The sequence below is a fragment of the Coptis chinensis genome, chromosome 7 (assembly GCF_015680905.1).
Source record: "Coptis chinensis isolate HL-2020 chromosome 7, ASM1568090v1, whole genome shotgun sequence".
NCBI lineage: Eukaryota > Viridiplantae > Streptophyta > Magnoliopsida > Ranunculales > Ranunculaceae > Coptis > Coptis chinensis.
In genome coordinates this window covers 86923084-86942807 of record NC_141462.1, presented here as the reverse complement: position 1 = coordinate 86942807, position 19724 = coordinate 86923084, and the positions used below count along the sequence as shown (strand labels likewise).

The following is a 19724-nucleotide window of genomic DNA, read 5'->3' as shown; positions in this document are numbered from 1 at the left end:
ATTCCAATGCTTAAACATACGTAAGTATGTTTCTAGGAAATTTTCAGATTGATCAACGCCCTCAAAGCCTCTCGGTGGTAGACTGCCTTCTCATCGTGAACTAACATACACAAGCCGGGATGGAGAAGTTTTGTCACCCTTTTCATCTCCGGGGGGGCGACCGACCAATCTAATGTAGATATGATTCGTTTGCATCTTGCCGCACAAGCTTCGGAGATATCGGCTTTTTCGCACCTACAGATGACAACACCGGTTGTCGATTGAAAATCCCCTTTATACCGGTCAATTTCCAAGTCGGTGGTAACACGAAGTTAGGCAATCCTTACGAGAATAGAAATGAAGCAACACATTGATGCTGTAAAGAATAACTCCCATGATCACGACACAGTCGATCCAGGTCAGTTCATTTAGTGTAGGCTATCTTATTTAGAAGAAAATGGTATCCCTCATGTAATTATTTGCGTATTACTTTAGACAGCCTGAATAGATTTTCTTTTAGATTTTGACATGATGAGGGAAAGATTTTCGAAGCTGTTGTTAGGTGAAGACATGTCTGGAAGTGGGGTGTCTGCACAGCAGTTGCAGTTTATGAACTCTTATTTCTCACTGAAAGCTTAGGTTTCAGGCAACTACTTCTGTTTGCTTAAAGAATCTACTCATCTGACTGATAGTTCCCCCATCGCCTATTCTGAACTTAACATTTTTTTTTTTTCTTTTTGAATTGCTTCAGATTGCAGAAGAAGTGGATTTTTTGCTAATGATAGTATTGCAGCTAGATTAAAAGCCTTTGATAGTGTTCTTCGGTCAAATATTTTATTGAAAATCTCAATCTTTTTGGGAATCACATCGGATATGAAGAGCTAAGGTTAGATGAAGGCTGTATATTTTCAATTAGAGTAAATATTGTACTTGGAACAAATGGAAAATATCATGTCAACAAGTTTTCATATGTTACCCTCCTCCATCTGTGTATCGAGTGCCTGAGGTGTCTGCACAGCAGTTGCAGTTTATGGACTCTTCTTTCTCACTGAAAGCTTAGGTTTCAGGTTACTGCTTCTGTTTGCTTAAAGAATCTACTCATCTGACTGATAGTTCCCCCATCGCCTATTCTGAACTTAGCATTTTTTTTTCTCTTTTTTGAATTGCTTCAGATTGTAAAAGAAGTGGATTTTTTGCTAATGATAGTACTGCAGCTAGATTAAAAGCCTTTGATGGTGTTCTTCAGTCAAATGTTTTATCGAAAATCTCAATCTTTTTGGGAATCACATCGGATACCTACTTTATTTTGGTACCAGACATCATTTCTAATGTCACCTGTCTCTCCAAATGTCACTCCCTCTCCCTCGCAAGAAGAAAAAACTATCTACTTGAACTTTCTCACTATTTTGATTTCAAGAACTTGGTAAGTTTAACAGCGATCACCTCTTTTATTTATTTACTATGATTTTCTTGAATGGATTGTCGTTATTGTTCAATTTTATACATGTTTTGTTGTTGTTCTCGATGTTACAATAGGTTTGTGTATTTCTGTTGGTTTTTAGTTTTGTTTTTGTTTTTGTTGTTTAAATTATTGGGGGTGCTCTAAATTGGTTTCTCAGATCAGTTTCTGTAATCGGTTTAGTTTTGTTTGTCTCAGAAAATGACTTCTTCTTGGGACACATTGATAGAGAAAGCAGTATCTAAACTACATACACTGAATCTACTTCGTTCACTCTGACCCATTTCAGTCTCAACAACAACTACACATGAAAAAGATTTCAAGACTTTCGATGGGTTACAATCATGGGACCGTTCTTCAGTTGAAATTCAACTCTCAGAATTCACTTTCCAGGAATGGGTTCATAATGTTCCTAGCTCTGGTAAGTAACCATTCATTCTTTTTTAGATAGTTAGAGTAAATTTTGGGTTGAAAGACAGTGACTCTTGTGATTTTTATAGGAGGTAATGGAAATATGAAACCACCCGGGTCGTTGCGAAAACTTATTCTCTTTTCAGGAAATGATTATCTAGGCTTGAGTTCTCATCCAACGGTCCATAGGGCGGCTGCAAAGGTATGCTTTTCTTTGTAATATGTCATTTGTTTAGACATTGTTAACCTTTGTATTCAGGCAGCACTATAACATGGGATGGGTCCAAAGAGGTTCTGCATCAGATATTCATGGAGCTTTCACACCTTTTTTTCAATGGAGCGCCGGAACTACACTTAGCAAATTTCCTCCACATGATTACAACCATGGCAGAGTCAGACTCCACGGAGGAGCAGACAGAGTTCTTCATTGTAAATAGTCAAAAAAATTCAAAGCTTCCAGATGAAGAACCTGTTTGGTTCATTTCGTCTTTATTATCTCGTAAGAGAAGATAGATGATGGTAATTACCGACCCACTTTTGTTTAGATCCAATAACTGATAACCAAACCTGGTTAAAGTCTAAGAAGAAACCAAGTGTCAATACTAATTGGCCTCTGCTGATTGGAAGATCGCACAGATTTAACTTTTTCTCGAGAAAATTGTTTTAGGAAAAAACCTGCGGTCCTGCCACCAAGTGATAGGTTAAAGATAAAGAATCAAGCCGAAGGCATCACTTGCACGTAAGATCACGGTTGTGCCTGTTGGAGCCGGTGTTGATTGGATCATTTAAGATGACTCTGTAGATACTACCACTACTTTAGCTTTACAGGATTTGGGAGAAAGGGAAGACAAACCGTTATCTCGGGGTTCTGGTAACTACTGAATATTTTCCTGCTCACTACGTCAAGGTGTTGCATGGTTTCTTTGTGTATTACTCTCTATATCCCCATTCTAGCCTATAACTCCCCGATTTGGTTTGAAAGGTGAAACTTTTCAATTTGTTTGGAGTTCGTCACTTATGATTTATGTATTTTTTTATGAAATATTCTGAAATTGAGGTTTGGATTGCTTTGATGAAAAGAAATGACATGTCAAGAATTCAAGAGAATTGGGGTATGGTTAGGCTAGCTGGAGCAACCTCATGTCAACACGAGTCAAGAAAATTAAAGCGAGAAGGGTTCTCATGGATCGAAATTGCACTCCTTGGCGATCAAAAGAGCTCTTGATCTTCTTGATCTTCGAAGCAAAACTGCAAAACAGGTGTGTTAAATTAATTGTTGATGTCTAACAATATTTTTCTTCTTCTTTTATCAAATATGGACTTGATTTAATAGAAACAACTAATATCTAATGATGTTTGTTTACGTGCGGTAAGTCTTCATCGAGAACGAGAGATCCTTTAAGTAAAGGAAGACCAATGAGCGAAAATGGAAGGATTGGCGATTGAAGTCGTCATTTGAATCGGTGAAAATGGTGACACTATACCGGAATACTAATCAATCAACCTAAATTGTAGCAATAGTTAGATGCAGTAAGAGTTACCATGCAATAACATGTACCAACATTTCGGTTTCAAGACAAGTGTACAACTCAAGTGACAGAGTTTTGGCTTTAGAATTACAGGATTAGGGCATTTTGCGAAGTCCGATCATCTTCCCAGGCGAGGAGTTATGAAGTTTACTTGTTGAGGGAAAACACTTCTCCTTTTACCAATGCTGTGAATTCTTCTACTGAGTTATGAAGTTATGGCATTTGGAATTTTTGAATGTGAATTCTTACTTTCGAAGACACTTTGTTTTCATTTCTCAGTCCATTTTTTGTTCCAGCTCTTTAGCAATAACAGGTGTGAGAGATGGTCAGATTGTCAGTGCGTGTTAGTTTGGTACGTTTGTTGGTTCGATACTTGGATTAATATCACCCAAACTCTTCTACTCCCCTAATTACCCACTTAATTACTGGTAGTCTTTGAAAATAACCCGGATAGCAAAGTTTAACAGTGAGTGTACACTGTATACTAAATTTACTTGGCATTAATTCAAGTTCTAAATTTTTACTTTAAATTACAGTTCTACATCACCCAAACATCCGAGCAATGTAGATGAAGGTTTCTCATTTTTTAACACCTGAAAATAATATAATAATATAAATTTGATCATTCCAATAGATATATAGACACCCACGATCTCTCTCTCTTCTCTTTATATCTTTCTTCCCAAACAGTCGTCATTCTCTCTATCTAGCAGCTGTAGCTCCCTTCTACTTCTTCTTCAAACTCCAAAGCTTCTTTACTCCCTTCAACTACAGGTACATATATTAATTTATTAACAACCCCATTGTTTAGTTTTGAATGAGAAGAATGTGTGACCCCTTTTGTTGAATTTGTTTGTAGGGAAGAAGTTTTATGGAGGGATTGGAATTCTTCCCAGTAAGAAGGGGAGGTCTCATTTCCATGTTGATAATGTACCTACTGAAGCAACTCCCACTGAAAAGGTTCGATTTATTTAGATTATTGTTTTTTTTGTTAGTGCTCATTTTAACTTTAAGTGTATTTTCTTTCGTTAATGTTGCATGTGTGAAAAGTTTGGTATCTTTTGTTATCTAATCCAACATTGTTCTCTAGAGTTTCACATTTAAGTAAAAATGAAAAGAAAATATTACTGTTCTTAAATATATTTCGTTAGATCGTTTAAATCATATCAGTAGGCAGTTGCCAAGGTTATATCAGTAATGTTCTTTTTGGTATATCAGTAGTGTTCTTTTTGGTTAAATCATATTAATTATGATTTTTTTTGGATTCGTTGTATCACAGGCCGTGTTGGAGACAGTTGTCAAGGTTACTCATGAGAAGCCAAAAAAGGACGATACTCTAGAGAAAAAGTATGAGAACCCTTGGAACTCGATTTGTGGTTAAGAAATATATTGATTGTATGAAGTTATAAAAACTAGAAACTGTTCTTTCTTGATGACTGTCACAGTAATGTGTTTCTTGCAGTGGCACTAGACCATTTCAATTCGTCACTCCCACTAAAAAGGTTCGATTTATTTAGATTTTTTTTGTTAGTGCTCATTTTAACTTTAAGTGTATTTTCTACATTTAGAATTGAAGTATAGTTAACTTACTACTATAATCTTATCTGCGAGTCTGTCATTGCACATTCTGATTAACTAGCGAAAAACACAGATGCCCATTAGTGTGTGGTTGATTTTTTTGAGTTTAAGTATGAAAAACCATTCATTTCTAGATCACGCTGGTACGTTCATATACTTGGGTACATGATAACCACTATTGAATATATTGATGGTAATAACTATTGAGGGTGGATTTGAAGGAGGGTGTAGCAACTGGTGCAATAGCAAAACTACGGAGTGTGTCGTTAGATATATATTTTCTTTTACGTATTTCTAATTTGCTTAATCAAACACAATGATAGTTTTCTTAGCTTTTGTTGGGGAGACGAGGAATGAAATCTCTAATTCTTCTTCTTATGATTATATTTTTGGTTTCAATATTGGTTTTCTACTTTTCTTGGTTTCATTTTTCGTGCTGCCACCACCAAACGCAAGTTACCAAAGGAAGACCCCATAACTGCTGAGTTTCACATTCCCGACACGACAACTTAAGGACAAGATGGCCTTCTTATTGCTCAATCTTTCATGGTAAAGACAATTGCATGTGCAATTTATCTTTCCATACCCCGCCACGCACACACGCACACTTAGCCACCACCACTAACAAGTTTTGCCAGTTCTGACATGTCCGCCCATTTCTCTGTAAATTAGACATTAGCTCCAAAAAATGAAGACCCAACTGCCATGAGAACTTCATGTCAGGTGTGGAACTGTATTGTGTTAATCTCTCATTTCATTTTTCCGGTGTTTGTTTGATTATTTTAGTTTATTAATTAATCACTATTTATCTGTATTTCTCTTCAAACTTTTCTATTTTTAAGTTTTTGCAGTATTGAGATATGATTTTTTTCAAATGAATTACATTTAGTCAAATTCTATAGTTCAAATACTATTTTCTCTTATTAAGGTATCACCCATTGACATTTTAAAATTTAACCCTTTAAACAAGTTCACACACTCATTAGTTGTATGGGATTCATATAACTGATGATAGCAAAAATGACAAAATACTAAAGAAGTTGTTTTCTGAATGACATACGGTAACATCCTACTTGGTATGTGCCGCAAAGCCCGCAATATGGGAGGCATTAGATAGTCCCTTTGTTTCTAAGGTGTGGAGAAGTTATGGGCAAAGCAAGGTCTATGATTGTTTCCCATGGGCAGAGCTAGGTATCTTTGTTTTGTTGAGGCACATACCTATTAATAAACTAAGTATTTGATCATTGCACAGTAACTATTGGTTTATCCATAGCTGAAATTTTCTAAACTTACGTATAATGTCACCTCAAGCATGAGCTCAGATCAGTTTGAGAATGTGCCAAACTGAAATCAACTCAGCTCTACAGTATGCCAGCTCAAACAAACTGAAAGTCGACTCTGGTAACTCCCATTATAGTTGTAGCCCTTGAAAAGAAAGATCTGCTTTGGAAGATTCTGCTATGGTGTTAGTTGCTACTCTTGACTATTATATATGGTCATTCATTTTCAATCTTATGTGCAGGCGCACGCTGAGTTGGGTATTGTTATGAGATCTTTATGGCAAAACACAAACGAAGCTGAACTCCAAGATGTAATCAATGAGGTAGATGCTAATAGCCTATCACCTTGCTTGCCAGTCTTTTTTAATTCAGGTTACTTGCTGATTAGAAAAAAATTGAACATTTTAACAGAACTTTTTGACTTTCAATGTGATGTTAGTGTTCTCTTCTAGCTATTAGTAAAAGAAATTCTTCTAAGACAGACCCGATCCAACTTGCGAAAATGTGTGAATGGAATGTGCTCCAAACAGTTGCTTATTTGCAGACCTGGTAGTGACGTGCGCTATCTGTGACGGTGTTGCGTGGGGTCAGGAAGATGTGATACGTGACTATGGCCATTACTACAACTTGCGCTGTAATTCTGTTTGCAGTCATTTGCATTACACCATATACAGTGGATCTGCAACAAACTTACAATCTTATGCTCCTCCACCAGTACCTGCAGTAAATGTACAAGTTTACGCCCCTCCACCAATACCTGCAGCAAATGTACAAGCTTACACAGTTACACTCCTCCAGCAATATCTGCAGAAAATTTGAGCTGTATTATTTTGCCCCTTGAATATATATTACCTGGATTTTTTAGATTGTTTTACTCTTAATGCATTATTACTTATGCTTGATTGGATATATTTGCAGACCCGCCACCAAGTTGCAACATGTGTAAAGTTCCTGTGGGGCAGCTATTTATCTGTGGCCATATCTTCCACCCGTGGTGTATTACTTCCAATTATGGTGATATTTTTCATTGCCCATGTGGTAATTGGACAGATTATGGAAACCCTCAGTGAACATTGTGGAGGTTAAGAAAAGTCAAATGGTAATTGATGATCTATCTACTCTTTTCCCAATTTGAGGTCTACGACAGAGATTTGAATGATGAGATAATGGAGGTTGCAGTTGGGCAATTCGGATTCCTGTGCACATGTACTAAATCTGATATATGAACATGCCGATAATTTTCTCCTCAAAATTGAAACAACATAGGAGAAATTATTCATAATGTAGCCAATGTTTTTTTATCATTATTGATCCTGAAGGAGAATCTCATTGCATGAATCCCTTCTTCAAGGTAACTAATAAAATCATTAACGATTCTATTTCAATTTCATGTATTTGGAATAATGCAGCATTGCAGTTGCTCTTGGTCCCCACATCATTTTATTATTCTTTCTATGCCTCTATCCATCATCTATAGGTACATGTTCATCTTTTTTGTTTCACGTACACTTGATGGAAAATGAGTTAGACCGTGAAATTTAAAAAAAAAAATGTTATATACACAATCCCTCAGTTGGCCAAAGTAATGGATGTAATGGTAGATACTTCGATGAAATTTTTATGCATGTATGTATCGAGTGGAGTGGAACTATAAGTCTATAATATGGTTGGTCGAAATTTTGTATATTACAAAATTAGCAAATTAAAGACTCTTTAAGAAAAAAATTTAAAGGACTAAAGGGTATACAAGTCACTGTAGCACCATAAATCTCCACGAACTCACGAAGCATTCTTAGTAACAATGGCACTAAAAAGTAGTGTTAAAAAGTCAATTAGAAATTTAAAATTCAATAAAAGAAATTTAAAATCAAAAAGAAATTTAAAGTCAAAAAATCTCCTATAGGCTATAGGGATGACAAGAAACTGTAAGACTGCCCTTTATTGCCTTATTGTTGGGTGTTCTTTGTTTCGATTTGATCAAATCAGCCTATCTATCAGTGATCTTTCAAGGCTCTAAAAATGAAATATTCCAATATTATTAGAGTTAACGACCTAAAAATGAAACATACTTTCATTTTGTTCCAAAAATACAATCAAGTTTCAAAAGGAATGCCGTCAAATTATTTGGACAGCCTATGTACTGTACAGTTAAATTCTTCACCAATATATTTTCTGCCAACGTGGACAAAAAAACCCAAAAATTAAAACAAACACAAGTTAAAACCTAAATTACATGTGACATCATAGGACCATTAAGATTTGACTAAATCAATGACACATATTAATTAGCACCTTCATCTTCTTGGTCTTCTTCCTAACCACCATACCATTGTACCACCACCTCAAAACCTAAAAAAATTAACAAGACACCCAAAAACACCTTAAATTAACCTCATTTTGTACTCCACAGTGTAATTTAACGCTCCAATCCCATTTTCTCTCTCAAACTAGACTTGGGGATTTAGGGTTTAAGGTGGCGGTGGGTGGAAGCAGAAAGAATGAAACAACAGAAAAAACGAGGGAAATACATTGCTGATGAAATATATTAGTGATCGCGTGCAAAACATGTGCGAAATGATTTCATATTTTAGCATGCAAAAGTTAACTGGAATGCAAAATCTAAGTATCTAACTGATTTGTTAGCTGGAAATAGCCTGGAATGTGACATTGCTCATTAACTATTTGCTTAATGAGTTGCTTAATAATAAGAAGAACAAGCAAAACTCTTAAATTTGTATTGGTCTTTTCTGTTTGTATGTACATGACTGTGTATCATATTTTTATGGGAATTACCATCCCAAGTGAGCTCCAATTCGACTTTGTATCTTTCTCCTTTTATTAATGAAATCTTATTTCTCTAATGAGAATATTGTCTTAAACTAATTTTGGATGTGTCCATGACTCCATGCATGACAAAGTGATTCTTCAATGTATTAGATCATGTACGAAATGGATTTGCATAGACCGATTTGTTTAGAAATGTCAAAAGAATAGAAGGCAATATTGTCCTATGTTAAATATGATCGAAGTATCTAATGTTAGTTTTAGTGATAGATTTGGGTGAAATTTAAAATGTTATGTTGATTCAAGAAATTTGAGAAATCTTGAAATTAGAGACACTAATCACATTTCGGAGATTTGGCAAGCTGATTACGGCTACAACTTTGTTGGATCTTGCAGTTTGAAGACAAGATACACGCCTATGTATGTCTCAAATTAATGTGCCAACTACCTATCCATATCGTCCATCTCCATCTTTAGTACTTCCATGGACTTATTCATATTCTCCAATGTTCATTTGTTTAAACTGTCAGAAAAGGAACTCATGCGCATTTCACATTTTTGTGCTAATAAGTGATCTTTTTACATACTCTTCGGTACGATTTATTTCTACCCAACGTGCAGAGCACATGCATTTGGCTAGTTACTATAGTAACTGTGTAGGGCAGGACACGTCCATGGGCGCCCTTCTGGGAGATTTATTTTCTTTCCATATGTTCTCCACCGTTGAGAGTAGTCACCACACCGAAGCAATGCGAAAGACTGAAAGAGAGAGGAGAACAATGTTCCTGCAACTTGTAGAAGGAACATAGATCTTGGTTGTATCTTCATGTCGTGGCCCATCTTAAAATCACTGATAAACGTCTTGGCCTGACCCGTGGTAGCTTCAATCACCCCAAGTGGGAGCAATAGAACAAGAGTCAAAAGACATCCTAATTAAATTCCCCAGAAAGGAAACTGCAGTTGGTTTCCAAATCCTTCACTAGTAATAATTGCCAAAGCAATCATCGAAACTAGAATTCGTAGAATCGTAGAACAAACCACTGATGGATGGGCCTATACCGTTTCATTAGCCTATTATGAACATCCTGAAATTGGCCATTGCCTTTGGCGAGTTTGTGAGCTTCCTTGAATTGAAGTCAGGAATCCCTGCTACAATGCGAGCAGTTAAAAACGCATGAAATGATCAAAATCTAATAACCAAGCGCGGTTATATAAGTGGTGCGTGGGTTTTCAAATGTGGCATCCCATATCCTAATCTTCAAAGGCCAAATCCTAATCTTCTCCTCAGTTGCACAGCAAGTATTGCACTCATATCATCTGCTGTGAGAAAATTCATTCCCAACTCCAGAACCAAGTGGTCATCATTGGAAGATTGCCTTAGAACCCTCATTTATGTAAACATAGGCGGGGTCCTCCCCAGGTACAGATGCTGAACCACTGCTTTTTTAGCAGTCCAAGGTTTGTACTTCTCCAAAAACCAAGGTATGATGGGGAGGAGAACTTGCTGCGACGAAATCTGTTCCACTGCATGATTCAACCAACGAACTGACTCTGAATCAGAAAGCACCCTCATGTTGTAATTTCTTCCGCAATCTCACGATATAAACCTCATGAACATCCATTGCCTTGTTCTTCTTTTCACATTCTTCTCAATGATCAAAAACAGAAAAGTTCAACACAGCGGCAATTCAATTAGCAGCAAATCAAGCAGCGGCAAATTCAACTACAGCCAGCGGCAAATCAAGTAGCGGCATTTCAATTCAGCGGCAACATATCCAATGCATTTCAATTCAGCGGCAACATATCAGAAAACACATCCAGTGGAAATCAAGTAGTGGCAATTCATTCAGCGGCTATTCAAAGTATCGAGCGGCATCGGCAGTTAAAAGATTTAGCATCGGTTGTTCAACGGGATCGGCAAAAGTGATCGAAGCAATTGCTCAAAGAGATCGAGCGGCATGTCTAACACTTTGGGTCGGCAATCATATAAATCCGCACCTTTCTTTTCCAAAATATTGATCGGGCAAGTTGATCGGCATGTCACGAGCGGGCAAATTCAAACTTTTAATTTTGATCTGCAAATCAAGAAAATTAATAGGTCGGCAGTTGTTATATAATTGTTGGTTTGTTAATCAATTGGGTTAGACGCATTAGAATACTAAGAGGATTAGGAGCGGATAGAATAAGGATCATCTGAGAAGTTGGGAGAATCCGATTTTCACTAATAAAGGCGAACTAGGAAACCAAGTGTTGGATATATTGGGCTTCAGTAGAGAGTAGAGAGTCCTATTGGTTTATTATTCTTTATTTAGAATCTGATAAATAAAAGGAAACTTGCTTGCTGGAATACTTATCAGACTTAAAAGATAGAGATAGTTAGGTTTGAGAAGAGAAGAAATAAAAGTTCTTATCTTCTAGTTCATGTTCTTGTTTTACTTGTGCAATAAGGTATGTTTCCATTCACGTTAACACCTTTTTTTGTTTTATTCATTCTTATCACAAATAGTATGTTGCAATGTGTACAGTAATGTTTTGTTGTTTTTGAGGAATGTATATTAGGATTTGGATCTCACTAAGAGACAGTAAACCATGTTTACTTCTTATAATTCTGCAAAGAAATTCGTCTTTGGTTTTGAGAGAAGAGTTAATTTGATACTATTCTATTTTTTTGACAGTATTGAAAATATTTGTTTAATGGAGAGGAATTATAACTTGAAGAGGAAATGGGGTGATAAGGGGGATTTTAATATGAATAGGGTGGCGAAGGGTATTGATGCAGATAGTTTAAGAGCAAAGTATGATATTGGAGATGATGTTTCTATTGAGTATGTTTGTAGCGATATCGACCAAAAGTGTGAAAATGATGAGATAATTTTATTGTCTTCACATTTTTTGCTTGGTTGTAGTGTTCCATTCCATAAATCAGTTTCCGAGTTATTAGCTTGATGGAGATTGCATCCTTTACAATTATCTCCTGGCTATTGGGCCATTTTTGCCCATATAGCGAGGATTTGTAAGGTTTATCAAAAGAGTATGTCTTCAGACCTTTTGTTTGAGTTATTAAAGCATCTGCGGCAAAACAAGTCTTCTTTTAAAAGTTATGCGTTGGGATATCATAACCATCACAACCAGAATTATCGGTTTTATGGGATGCCTTCGAACTACAAGAATGCGAAATTGTATGGTTTTAAGATCAAAGGCAATTGGAGGTTCGAAAATATTGACTATCCTAACAATATATCAGGTAAGATGTTAACTCAATATTCTTATAATTATTATTTTAAATAGGTAGCATCACATTATGATTATCTTGTTTTTTTTTTATAAGGGATATGCTGAAGTTTCCAAATATATCATTGTTTAGCAGCGAGATGATAAAAAAGAAATTTGTTAGTTTGTTTAGTCATAATACTGATGTCTATGATCTGTCGTTTCCAAACGATATTGTAGATTATTATCATGATATAGAAACTGGACTGCTTAATGAGCCTAGGGAATTAACACCTTTACCGCGTGGCTCAAAGAAGAGAAAGAATGTTATTATAGATGATAGCAGTGAAGATGATAAAGAAGTAGAAGGAGATGACTCGGAGGATAGCGAACAAGAAAATATTAGAAAGAATAAAAGAAGTGTACGTTCAAAAAAGAGGGAAAAGAAAGCTAGGGATAACTCAAGTAAAATTGAGGAAAGGATTGAGGATCGAGAAATGGTATGTATATAATATTTCTTTTAAAATATCATATATATAATACATATAATATGTTTTGGAATGACGTTTCATTATGATAGGTTTTTTGTCTTCTGGCACAAAAAACTACTGATGTGCATGATATTGATGATGATGATGATATCGGTGGGGAAGCAATGACTAACAGTATATCTGAACTTGATGTTAGTGTTGATCTTGTTTTTGTGATTTAGAATTATTTTCGTTATTGATTGTTTAATTTTTCTTTTGGTAATGTAGATGGAAAAAGTTGACGATGGTGGAGATACAATGGGTTCAACTTCTGTTGTCAGGATCAATTTTGGAGTGCCAACTCCTTTTGGTGGAAGTAGTTTCGGAGTTCCAACACCTGTTGTTGGTACCAATGCTGGTGTAGCAACTTCTAGCGATGGCACCATTGCTGGTGTGTCGAGTTTAGTATCAACTATTGTTTCCACTAATGCTAGATTGCCGACTTCTGCTGTTGACACCGATACAGGTGTGTCCACAGAAGTGTCAACGATTGTTGGTACAAATTCTGAAGTGTCTACTATTGTTGGCACTAATACATGATTGCCGACTTCTGCTGTTGACACCGATGCAGGTGTGTTAACAGAAGTGTCAATGATTGTTGGTACAAATTTTGAAGTGCCTACTATTGTTGGCACTAAGGCTGGATTGCCGACTTATGCTATTGACACCGATGCAGGTGTGTCAACAGAAGTGTCAACTGTGGTTAGTACCAACATCATTGTTGGCTCAACTGTACCTTCTTCATTGCGACCCCGGGGATGGAGCGGATTACGCAGCTGCGTGCTCATCACTCTAGACGTGCAAGCCTTGGCAATTGAAGGTTAGATGTTGAATAGTTATTTTTATAGTATTTACTTATTATTATATATTATTATTTTAAATCATTTTGTCTAATATTTCAGATCCAGAGTTATTGTGTTTGGATTATCAATGAAGTGTAGATTTTGTAAAAATCGTTAATATGTTGAATTCAAAGCTTGCAGAGGTAATTTTGTGTGTGTGTGTGTGTGTGTTTAACACATTATTTTTGTTCTCTTAGGCGTCGAAGCTTGGGGATTGTGTTAAAGAAATCTTAGAAGCTAAAGAAAATTATAAGATTAAAACCAGTGAATATGCAAGATTGAGAAATATTTAGAAGAGAGAGAGCTCATCTTTCAGGAGAATGAACGATTGAGAGGAGTACTTATGAGAAATGAAGTAGTTTTGCACGACTATGAGATGAAAATGAATATCATGAAAGCTTAATTGTCGAAATAGAATCAAGAAATTGTTGTTCTCAGGGAGCAGAAGGTTTTGAGTGATGAAGTTGAGATTTTAAAATGTGAGAAATTGGAATTGGCTAAACGAAGTTTTTGCAGGTCGAGGGATTAGAGGAGACTACAAGGTACTATTGGAAGAGAATGCATTATTGAAGAAGGAGTTAGATGAATATCATGAGAGGGTGGAAAATTTTAGGGTTGGGTGTGAAGAGAAGAATGATATGATTGAAAAGCATGCAGTTGAAACTAAGAAATCTGGGGCGTTGTTGCGTGAAGCATCGGCAAGTGTTGGACTTTGGAAATCGAGAGATTCTGAGAAACGGGAAAAATTGCAGCAACTGTCAGATTATTATACTATATGTTATAGGAAGTTGGAAAATATATCACCGTCGGATCTAAAAGGTGTTCCAGTTCCAGTGGAAGATAGCATTATGCCGCAACTTCTTGAGTGAAGTTTTTGTTTTTAATTGTTAGGATGATGTGAGTTTAGGTTATAGTTTTTTCTTTCCTGATTATGTTTATTTTTGCAAGGTCTCATGATATTTGGATTTTCTTTGCTTTTTATTAGATTGGTAATCAGAATAGGTCGGTCAAAATATATAAGAGTTGGGTAATCTAGCCTTGAGGTAGGTTGTCAAAATAGATATAAGTGTTAAGGATAACGTAATTGGGGTGTCGCCGCCCCTATAATATAATGATAACGTAATAAAATTTAGGGTGTCGCCGCCCCCATAGTGTAATGATAACGTAATGAAATTTGGGGTGTCGCCGCTCCCGTAATGTATTTGGGGTGTTGCCGCCCCTATAATATAATGAAATTTGAGGTGTCGCCGCCCCCATAGTTTAATGATAATATAATGAAATTTGAGGTATCGCCGCCCCCATAGTTTAATGATAACATAATGAAATTTGGGGTGTTACCGCCCCCATAGTTTAATGATAACGTAATGAAATTTGGGATGTCGCCACCTCCATAGTGTAATGATAATGTAATTAACTTTGGGGTGTTGTCGCCCCCATAGTATAAGTGTAATGATAACGTAATGAAATTTGGGGTGTCACCGCCCCCATAGTGTAATGATAACGTAATGAAATTTGGGGTGTCGCCACCCTATAGTGTAATGATAACATAATTAAATTTGGAATATTTAATTCCTAGTTAAAATGAAAGATGGATCGAATTTTATTGAATTATGAAATGATTACAATGAATGAAAAACAAAACATTCAACGATAAAACTTTTTCAAATGAAAAGCATTTCATGGCTTGGCAAATTTTTCTCCAGTGATTCTACGAAGGAAATAAGACCATTTAGATGCTGGCCTATCAATGATGAACGGTCCTTCCCAATTCTCTGACAGCTTCCTAGATTCAATGAGCTTCTGTTTTCGGCTAAGTACCCAATCTTCTGGTTCAAAACTCTTGAGGCGAAGCTTTCTATTATATTTGCGTTTCATGTCTGCCTGATATTTTATTAGACATTGTAAAGCTTCTTCTTGAGTTTTATCGATTGAGTCTGCCACCAAAGTTAGAGCAGCATCATTGTTTCTAGTTTGTACCACTTCTGTCCTTGTAGTTTGTGCAATTAATTCTGTCGGGAGGACAACATCCATGCCATAAGCTAGGTTGAAAGGGGAAAGATTGGTAGAATGCTTTGGAGTGGTGCGATAAGCCCAAAGCACTGTTTGTAACTCTTTAACCCAATTTTCTTTTGCTTCATTAAGCTTCTTCTTCAAAGTCGAGAGAATCGTTTTATTGGTTGCTTCTGCTTGTCCATTTGCTTGTGGATAATATGGAGCGGAAAAATTATGCTGAATTTTTAGTGAGGCGCAAAATTTGTGAATTTCTTCCACATCAAATTGTTTACCGTTGTCAGAGACGATGTTAGATGGAATTCCAAAGCGACAAACGATGTATTTCCATAAGAAACGCCGTACATATGTTGCTGAGATGTTGACAAGTGGTTGAGCTTCTACCCATTTAGTGAAATAATCAATCGCAACCAATAAGAATCGTACACTTCGAGGAGCCTTTGGTAGGGGTCCCATAATATCCAAGCCCCATTTTGTAAAAGGCCAAAGGCTTAGAATTGGGTGGAGTTCCGTTGCTGGAAGTTTGCCCATATTTGCATGTTTTTGACATGGTATGCATTTTTGGGCAAATTCCGCTTAGTGTCTTTGCATGCTAGGCCACCAGTATCCTTGAGTCATGGCTTTATGTGCAAGACTACGTCCCCCATAATAGTTTCCACAAAGTCCAGAGTGTATCTCTTCGAGAACTAGATGACCTTGATATTTGGAAAGACATCTGAGAAGAGGACTAAAATTGTTTGCCTTCCTATAAAGTAGGAGCTTGCATTTAGAATTTGGAATTATGACAAATTTCCAGGCATCTCTCTTAATTTTATAGGAAAATGACGAATCCTCAAGTAGAGTTCCATGTTGCAGAAATTCTAAATAAGTAAGTCTCCAATCATCTGGTGAAGAATCACCGTCGATAGATTGGAGATCCAAATGTCGTACTTCTGGAGAATTATTTGCTTCGTGGGACTCATCTTCCATATCAACATTGCTTTAGTCGGCATCCTATGTGAGTGGAGAATCACTCTCAACACGATGATCGGCCAAATCTTGATGGTCGGCTAAATCTTCTTGAGCTGTTTCCTTTGAGTGAGATTCTGAACTTGTGCCGGCCGATTGAGCTAGCTCTTCTCTCTTTCTTTTCCTTGTTGTTACGGTATTTATTTGCTCAAATTTGAAATTCCGAAATGTTGTCTGGAAATAGCATAGATGAGCAATATATAAGTTTTGAACATGTTCTTCTATAACAGTTATGCTTGGAAAAGGTTGGAAATCAATATAGATTTTTCTTTTATTGTTAACATCAACTGCGGCAGAGAGATAGGCTAAGGCATCGGCGTGACGATTATCATTGCGAGAGCGTTGGTGAACTGCAATGGATTTGAAATGAATGGATAGCTCATGCATTTTTTGGATATATATGCAGCCATCTTATCATTTCGAGCAACAAAAGATCCGCCAAATTGATTCGCAACAAGCTTTGAGTTAGTGAATAACTCGATCTTTGTCGCCCCCAGGTCAAGTGTTGTTCGCATTGCATAAAGAACCGCTTCATATTCAGCTTCATTGTTTGATGTGCAAAACTGGAGGATGTAACAGATTTTTCAATTTTCTCGCCATCAGGTCGGATCAAAACACAACCAAGGCCTGAACCTGATTTGTTCTTGGAATCGTCCGTGTGTAGAATCCATAAAGAAGGGTCGGCACTTGTGGATGGATCGGCCGATCCTTGTTGTGGATTAGGAGGAGGTTCTTCAAACTGTTTTTCCATGGTCGGTATGTCATCGACAGGAAAATCGGCCATAAGTGATGCCATTGCGTGGCCTTTCTAAGATGATCGGGCTTTGTAGATAATTTCGTAGGCACTCAAATATGTTTCCCATTCTGCTAATCGACTCGAATCAGCATTTCGAAGAACTTTTCTCAAGGGGTATTCAGTGTAGACATTGATGATACGCCCTTGGAAATAAAGCTTCAGTCTTCGTGCACTATGGACAAGTGAGAGAGCTATTTTCTCAATCTGTGAATACCTTGCTTCTGGAGCTGTAAGGGTCTTACTTATGAAGAAAATTGGTTGTTCATTTTCATCATCAATGAATAAGACGGCACTCACAGTTACTTCTGATGTTGCCAAATAGATGTCAATTGTTTGTCTAGTGGTCAGACTAGTAAGAATTGGTGGTTGTACTAGGTATTCTTTCATTTTTTGAAAAGCTACGTCACACTCATCTGTCCATTGTGGGGATCCCTTAATGGCTTGAAAAAGGGGTGGAGCCGATCTGAATATTTTGAGATAAATCTACCCAAAGCGGCTATCCTACCCGTAAATTGCTGGATTTGCTTCTTGGTTTTTGGCGAGGGCATTTTGGTAATAGCACGGATTTGATTAGGATTAGCTTCAATGCCTCGTTTGGTCATAAGCTATCCAAGAAATTTACCCGATGCTAACCCAAATGCGCATTTTGATGGATTTAGACGCATTCGAATATGCAACAGGCGATCAAAGAATTTTCGCAAGTGATGAAGGTGTGAAGACTCTTCATGCGACTTGATGACTATATCGTCAATATAAGCTTCCATAAACTTTCTTAAGAATGACTAAAATGATGTATTTATGAATTTACGATATGTTGCGGTGCATTTTTTTAGACCGAAAAGCATTATCTTATAGCAAAATAAGTCCGTTATGAAAGTTGAAGTTCTTGTTCATCTTCGCCTAATGCAATTTGATAAAATCCCATTGAGGCATCCATAAAAGAAATTTGTTTAAACCCTAAAGTGGCATCAACCATTTCAGAAATACGAGGCAAGGGATACGGGGACATTTTTTATTGACATTAGTAAAATCAACACATATTCTAAGTTTTCCATTTTTCTTAGGGATTGCTACTACATTGGATATCCATTTCGGATATAGTACAAGCCTAATAAAATTAACACTTAGAAGTTTGTCGATCTCTTCTTTCACTTTGAGCTTTCGATCGGGAGCCATTCGGTGAGGCTTCTGACGCACTGGCTTTTGTGTTTCGTCGATATCTAGCCTATGACATGCAAGTGAAGGATCAATCCCAGGCATTTGTTCGACCGTCCATGCAAACACTGTGCAATTTTTCTTCAAAAGCTCAATGAGTTCATCCTGTTCCTTCTTGGAAATTTCCGTAAAAATAAAAGTGGTTTCTTCTTCCTTGTTACCGATATGTACTTCGAGAAGCCTGTCGATGGTTGGGGGGCCACCTAAACGCTGCTCCATAGCGTTTACCCGGTTAATGGAATTCTGTAATTGCTATTTTCCCCCATCGACATTTAGGATGGTGTTAACGTTGTCCTTGACTTCCGAATCTTTATAATCTTTGAGTACAGACTCATGGCACTTCAAAGCTGCTATTTGATCACTTCAAACTTTGCATACCATACCATCACACCAAAATTTGATAGCCTGATGGAAAGTAGAAACGACAACTCCCATTGAGTGGATCCAATCTCTTCCCAGAATGACATTGTAGGAGGAGTTACAATCCATGAGAAGAAAATCAATTGTAACTTCCTTGTTCATTAATGTCACCGGAAGAGAGCATCTACCAATTGATTTTGCTGCTGTCCCATCGAAGCCAATGATAGGATTTGGATCGGGAACTATCATTTTCTCGGGGAGATTGAGTCCTTACCTTGTAAGAACGCTTGTAGATCACACTTGCCGAACTACCTGTATCGATCATGATTTTTTGCACACGATGAATTCCAACAAAAGCTTGTATTACAACAGCATCATAATGAGGATGGTGCACTCCTATTAGATCATTGTCAGTCCAACAGAGAGGTCCTTCCTCATAAGTCTCGGTACCCATACCATGGAGAAAATCGTATCCACTATAAACATAGTGGTGGCTGAGATCAGTGATCTTGGAGTGATTGAAATTCTTGTGCTGGGTGTTAGACATTGAATCAACTCTGGCATGACCGACTTTGATTACATTGTATGCGGTCACGACTAAAGCTTGTTTCAGCCCGTAATCCTGAAGCATACCTTTCTCGATCAAACCTTGGATTCTACCCCTTAGAGATCGGCATTGTTCAGTTTCATGACTAAAATCATCGTGGAATTTGCAACCATAGTGATTTGTCAC

General features: G+C 37.0%; 2 long non-coding RNA genes across 7 annotated transcripts; both read left to right on the top strand.

Moving 5' to 3' along the window:
• Window positions 1–310: 310 nt before the first annotated feature.
• LOC147489635 (uncharacterized) lies at window positions 311–2370 on the top strand. Its single transcript, XR_015202200.1, has 4 exons — window positions 311–1046; window positions 1152–1402; window positions 1637–1859; window positions 1939–2370. It is a non-coding gene; the product is annotated as an uncharacterized LOC147489635 (long non-coding RNA).
• A 1154-nt stretch (window positions 2371–3524) lies between these two features.
• Window positions 3525–7655, top strand: LOC147489634 (uncharacterized). Of its 6 annotated transcripts, XR_015202573.1 has the most exons (7): window positions 3525–3730; window positions 4069–4152; window positions 4238–4338; window positions 4658–4725; window positions 4824–4880; window positions 6479–7058; window positions 7155–7655. It is a non-coding gene; the product is annotated as an uncharacterized LOC147489634 (long non-coding RNA). The 6 variants fall into 6 exon arrangements; XR_015202574.1 differs by lacking the exon at window positions 3525–3730 and having other exon boundaries at window positions 3847–4152; window positions 4841–4880; XR_015202572.1 differs by lacking the exon at window positions 3525–3730 and having other exon boundaries at window positions 3847–4152.
• The last annotated feature ends 12069 nt before the right edge of the window (window positions 7656–19724 follow it).